This window comes from Notamacropus eugenii, chromosome 3 (genome assembly GCF_028372415.1).
Source record: "Notamacropus eugenii isolate mMacEug1 chromosome 3, mMacEug1.pri_v2, whole genome shotgun sequence".
Lineage (NCBI taxonomy): Eukaryota > Metazoa > Chordata > Mammalia > Diprotodontia > Macropodidae > Notamacropus > Notamacropus eugenii.
Window position 1 is genome coordinate 383,129,387 of NC_092874.1, and position 6,872 is coordinate 383,136,258.

Genomic DNA, 6,872 nt, shown 5'->3' on the forward strand with positions numbered 1-6,872 from the left:
CTATTTGTGAAATTCCTGGGGGTTTTTGTTGTCGCAGACTGCTCATGTCCACCACTTAACTTTCCATTGTCCTTTCTAGCATCTTTATTTTTAATTCAGTGGAAACTCTAACAGTCTATGACTAGAAATCATACAATATAATATACAACATACAAGGATATTAGTAGAATGCTGATATAAAAAAAAAAAAAACTATGTCCTTTTGTTTCTGGATGAAACTTGAAAGTCATGTAATGGTAATTTAAATGGGAGGTTCTTTCCCATTCATTAATAGGCCCAGCTGTCCTACCTGGGTCACATGGAAGTCTGAGTCACATGCAACCTGAAGTGGGAGGAGCTTGCTGAACAGGTGGAACAGGAAGGATGGACTAGGAAGAGATGGAACTAGAGCACAGGTGAGAGGAAATTTGGTCAGAGCAGTCAGGACTGAAGGATGCAGACAAGCAGGCAGTTGGCTAGCATGAGCAAGAGAACTTATTTGTGATTTTGTTTGAGAGATCCTGCTTTGATTTTTTTAATGGAGCTGATTTGTGGGAAGCCTACTAAGGGAAGGTTTGGGGAAGTGTTGTCCTCTGAATTATTATTGTGTATAGATTATGATGGCTTTGGCTTTCTGGTGTCTGAATAAATGTTTTGGTTCTGTCTTCCATGTGGAGAATCTATTGTATTTTGAGATTTAGAACTGTGCCGGGATGTTCATGACTGCTATAGACTCTGTGAATATTGCGTTGGTGCTGCAGGTCATTAAAGGAGTTGTTCAATTTTGCAAACATAATGCAACCTAATTTCAACTTCTTATTTAATTTGGAATCAAGTGAAGACATGGATAGAAATATCCATGGTGACCTCTGAGGGTGGTTGTGAGAGTTTTATAGATAATATATGTAAAGTATTTTGCAACCATTAATCAGTCATATAAATACTACTTATCATCACAATTGTGTATATTTTTCTTATAAAATTTTTATGTAACTAGAAAAGTAGACATATAAGTTGAGCTGGTGCCCAAAGAGTTGCTTTTTTTCAGACTTCATAAATTTCAAGATACTTCAGAATCTTTTCTTTCTTCACATACTTTGTGAATCAAAACCTCAACATTTAAAATTCTGTCACATCCAGAAGTGATTTCTGTTAGGCATGTGAGGTGTGATCCTACGGATTTCCCCATCTTAGTTTTCTCTAGTGCAATTTCTATCCCACCAATAAATATGTTTGAGACTATAACATTAGACTTCATGGAGGTAACTCTTCTATTATATTTGATTGTGAAAAGGCAACTTGCTTTCAGATTGTGGAGTGGTTTCAAAACCAGCCAGAGGAATTTATATTTCATCTTTGAAGCCACAAGTGATCACTAGAAATTTTTGAGTAGGAGAGTGACATGATCTGATTAAACCTAGGGAAACTGTGTGAAGGATGGTTTAAACCTGGGAGAGATGTGAGATAGGAGGATCTTTGAGAAGACCACTTCAATAATCCAGACAAGAGGTTATAAGGGCTTCAGTTAGGATGGTTGTCAGATGCGTAGTAAGGATATGGATATGAGATATTTTAAAGGCTAAAACAACAATATTTGGAAACTGGTTGACTAGATGGGATGGGGGAACATGAGAAATCAAAGATAATGCCAAGGCAGTAAACCTTAGAAAATGGAAGGATGGTGATTCCCTTTATAGAAATAGAGAAATACAGAATAAATTTATGCAGTAAATGATGTGGATATGTAGAGAAGGGTTGGGACTGATAAAAGATCAGCAGATTCAACAACCATAATATCAGTAATAATTTTAGAGAGAGTACTTTCAGTGTAGCGTGAGATCAGAATCCAGACTGCAATGTTGAAGAGTGAAAGGAGATGAAGCAGAAGCAGTGAATATGATTGCTTTGCTTTGTTTTGGTTTAGTTTTTCTGGGTGTATGGCAGATAAAGGGAAGCAAGATATAAGATAATAGATTGAGGGAATGGAAGAATTTAGTAAACTTTTTAAAATGATGGCAAATATTTGAGTAAATTTGTATACAGCATGGAGGAAACTTATAGATGGGGTAGACTGAAGATAAGAAAGGGGAGGATGATTCTTCTGGAGTACACTGGAAAGGACAGGATCAACAGCACATATAGAAAGAAAGGCCTGGGAAAGTACAAGGCCAACTCATTATCAGAAGTTTGAGTACAGGAGTTGAGAATGGGGAGATGATGTCAAGGTTCTGTAATAAAGAAAAGAGGTTAAGAAGGAACTCATAGTAAATTCCTCTATATGAAGAAGTATAGTAGAGTATACTTCAGTTCACAGAGTAGGGAGAAGGGGAAATGTACAAAATTTGAGGAGAGAAGAAAAGGTTTAGAGGAGCATTTGTAGTAAGTGGGTTAGATAACCAGTTAGCATTAAGTATATAATCAGTTATTTGAGTTGAAATTGGTCTTCTAAAGAATATCAGCCCAAGAAGGAGGGCTGCTTTGAACATGAGAAAATGAAAGTCATTCCTGAGTATTTGGAAGAGAATAATTATTATTATGTAACTGTGCCAGTAGTGTTGAAATAAAAATTCTCTACCTTGTCTCCTATGTGATTACACTGAACTTTTGAAATATTTTTCTTCCCTCTTTGGCTAAGGTCCAACTCAGATAATTTATTGTGACACAGATGTGATCATGGGTTCTTCAAGGGTATGCTAAAAGAATGTGATCTCTGATAGAGCCAAGCAAGTTTCAAAGGCTTCAAGCTTAAGTATATTAATACACTATGTAGTTATTGACCCATGACCAATCTGGTTCAGTTTGTGAAGATTCATCAGTAGGCTTGTGGCAGCAAGAGAAGCTTTTTTGGCCATACGGGACTGGGATGAGTGTTAAGCTATAAGGAAGTTGTTATTACTGGTGCCCACATTAATGAAATCACAGACTCTTGCATGAAGAATTGTGTCTTCATATTCTCCACTGGTTTTAGAAAATTTAATAGCTAGCATTTAGCTAGGATTAGTATTACACTTTAAGGTATGCAGAGTACTTGACAAATACCTTAATTTATTTATATCCTGAGACGTAGTATCTTGCTTTAAGTTCCTCTCTCCCTTGTGATTGGAATAGAATCTATTAAATTCCAGACAATTTATTTTAAGCCTTTCAATTCTGTCTCCTTGTCCCTCCAGGGTCTTTAGTAGAAATCACTCTGGTTAGAATTCTAACTGTGTCATTTACCTGAAGCCTCAAGGTATCTCCAATTTTCTAGTATCTCAGCTGTCCATCTTGACCTGGAGATATTAAATTGCTATATTCATAGCTAAAATTACAAGAAGTTTTCTATCATTAGTGCTTTCCACTATTTCCAGCACCAGATAGATTTCTTGCAATTGCTGGATGTTTCCCGGAACTCCAATAATGAGGAGAATGAGTAGCTTTGAGGACAACTATTGTATGAGAATATGGAGCAAGAGTGTTGGACATTTTGTGATTAATTGAAAAGTTACACCATCTAGCAAAAAGAGAGCCCTTTGACAGTATGATGAGTCAAAAGAAAGCATTCTAACCAAAATGTGTGGGAAATTATCATTGGTTGGTTGAGTAAGCTTAAGGTTTTAATAACTATAATAAAATGTAAAATCTCCCCTTGTGTCATTCCTAGGACAGGCAGCATAAGAAGAGGGAAGGATTTAGAATCAAAAGACTTGAGTTACAATCTTGCCTTTCCCACTTTATGACTTTGAGAACATCACCTCTTCTCTATGAGACTCGGACTTCTCAGTGGTAAAGGTGAGAGGACTGGATGAGATAATCTCTAAAACTGTTTCTAATTCTTGGTCTGATAATACTACCCTGTTCCCTGGCCTAGCACATGTTCCACTGTATTCACCAAGGGGGAAAAACTATTTGAAATATAAGTTTCTCAGTTTCCTTTTGTAATATAAAAGGAGCATGAAAAACTCTTTCTAGGAATATGTCTCAGTCTATATTTTTCCTGGAAACACTATTATTTTACCTGGGGACAAGGCATAGCCTGAAACTCTCTTCATTTTAGTTCCTTCTGGTGTTTCTAATTAATCTCAATGAGACAGTAGGAAAGAAGGAAGGAAACAAAGGTGGAAAGAAATATTTATTAAGTGCCTACTGTATACTAGGCACTGTGATAAGTACTTTGCAAATATCATTTACATTTGATTCTCACAATAATCCTGAAAGCAGGTGTTATTATTTTCCATATTTTACAGTTGAGGCAAAAAAGTTCAGTGACTGTCACACAGCTAGTAAGTGTCTAAAGCCACATTTGAACTCATGTCTTCTAGATTCAGGCCAAGTGCTCTATTCACTGCTATCCAGCTGCCTCCACGTGGTAAAACAGAAAGAACAATGGTTGTGGAAATTAGAAGACTTGAGTTCTAATTCATCTGCAATCATTTATTACCTCTGTGACACTGGAACATTTACTTCACCTCTTTGAGACTTAGTTTCTCCATCTAAAGCATGGCAAAATCATACTATGCATTAAGAATTTTCTGCAATTTTTATTTTGAGTCCTAAATGCCCTCCTTCTAGCCCATTCTGTACTCACCGAGAAGGCAAGAAATATGTGCACGTATGTATTTGTGAGTGTATGTGTGTGTGTATATAATATATATTATATATATACACCTATTATATGCATAGTCGTGCAAAACACATTTCATCATTAGCTATTTTTCAAAAAAAGAAAAAATATACTTCAATCTGCATATGTAATTCTAATTCCTTGGCTTGCTTTTAAGAGTATATGAAATAATTTATAATTACAATTTATAGTAATAAAATGCTTTGTAACTATAAAGCACTATTTGAATGTAGCCTATGCTTATTATTGACCTCTAAAGCCTCTCATGCCTTTCATTAAGGACAAGATGCAGTGTGGTGCAGCAGGAAAAACATTGTTGCTGGAAGTCAGAAGACTTGGGTTCAAATCCTGCCTCTGATACCTGAAATGTCATTTAACTTATTTGGGTCCCAGTTTCCACATACATAAAACAAGAGAATTGGATTAAGTGGCCTCCAAGGTGCCTTACAATTCTAAATCTATGACCTATCCTATAATATTCTATGTTTTAGGAAGAAAGGAGAGTTATTTTGCATAACACTTTTTTAACACTTATTTTACATAACTTTTGTTATGGTTCAATCATTTTTCAGTTGTATCTGACTCTTCATTACCCTATTTGGGGTTTTCTTGACAAAGGCACCAAAGTGGTTTGCCATTTCCTTCTCCAGCTTGTGCTATGGATAAGGAAATTGAGATGAACAGGGTTAAATGACTTGCCCAGGGTCACAAAGCTAGTAAATGTCTGAGATCATATTTGAACTCATGAAGCTGAGTCTTCCTGACTCTAGGCACTCTGTGCACTATGGCACCGTCTGGTTGCCCAAATAGCTTTTAGTGGTGACTGAAACTGTAGTTAAGAATGGGATAAACAAAGAACAGATGACTAGGAGGAACAGAAAAGACCTGGGAATAAAAAACTTTATACTTCTACTTGTTTCTGCCGTATAGTGACAAAGTGATGACCATTCTCATTGTATCTATGAATTATATTACTAAAATTTTTCAGAAACTTGGGAGAGTTAAGTAGATCATTTTGTTGAATTCTATGATTTGGCTGAAGGACATAACAAATGTACAATGACTACTTGAATTTCTCCCTTGCTTCCATTTCAGATTGGGGTGAAGATGACATTTTGGTTCAATTCATTATTTCTTTTTGCTGATGATGAAATCACTAGCTCTGCTTTCTCCTTCCTTACTTAGAAGCTGACAATCCATGCCACATTCAGGTGATCGAGGAAGAAAAAGATGCAGTTTGACCCCAAATGATCAGAGAATTAAGGAGACAGAGCCTCTCCCTGCATCCTTTTCAACACTTTGTCTCTTGTCCCAATGGAAAATTTGTAAGCAACAAAAAACAAAAACAAACAACCAGTGCTGACTGTATATTTCTTTGTTATTCAACATGGTAATGACTTCAAAACACAATTGTTCACAAGGCATAGTGGTTCATGTCTGTAATCCCTGGTACTGGGGGATGAATTGACCGATGAATTGCTTGAGTTTGAAAATTCTAATCTGCATTAGGACAAAAGACAACTGAGTAGCCACACTAAATCAAACACCAATATGGTGATCCCCAGGGTTATCAAGCTACCAAGCTCTCCAAGGAGGAGTAACCTAACACAGGGCTGACATTAAGCAGGTCGAGACTTCTGTGCTAACTAGCAGTGGAATTGGTTGAGTGGTCTCTGTACTTTTCACTGAGATGAGGTAGGAATATGCAGTCTCTAAAGCACTCACATTTACATTAGAAACAAACAACCAACAATAAAAAGGCAATCACATGGGGTGAAATCATTGACATCTCATCAAATAGTGCCAGCCCTGTACAGAACTATGGAGTAGGTCAAATTTATCTTTGTTCCAGGAAACACATGACTTCACAGTTCTTCCTCCCACTTAATAGCACTTTCTTTACATCTTTAAAGGTTCCAGTTCTCTTTGCAGTTTTTCTCATTTTCCTTCCTCTCTCATATCTTCAGGAGGCATTGGTTTATATATTATTGGAAGTCTGGGGTCTGGTGACCATCTTGCAGAGGGGACTCCTGTTTAGGGATGGGTTACACTTGACTTCCCCTATGGTTCCTTCCAAATCTGAGATTCTAAGATGTTGTTAAAATCTTAAATAAAATGATGCAACTTAAATGTCAGTATCAGTTAAGAGATAGAAGAAGAACCCCTTGAAACAATACATGGAGGTTGCTGTTTTCTTTTTCCCAATGAAGATGACCCTAAAGAAAAAAGAATGGCTTACCTTAGCTGGAAAAATAATGAACTTACATCATTTGTGAAAAGAAATTGAATG

General features: G+C 36.5%; 1 long non-coding RNA gene across 1 annotated transcript; it reads left to right on the plus strand.

Moving 5' to 3' along the window:
* The first annotated feature begins 316 nt into the window (after window positions 1–316).
* On the plus strand, window positions 317–5,927 carry LOC140531692 (uncharacterized). Its single transcript, XR_011976403.1, has 3 exons — window positions 317–395; window positions 3,623–3,750; window positions 5,768–5,927. It is a non-coding gene; the product is annotated as an uncharacterized lncRNA (long non-coding RNA).
* The last annotated feature ends 945 nt before the right edge of the window (window positions 5,928–6,872 follow it).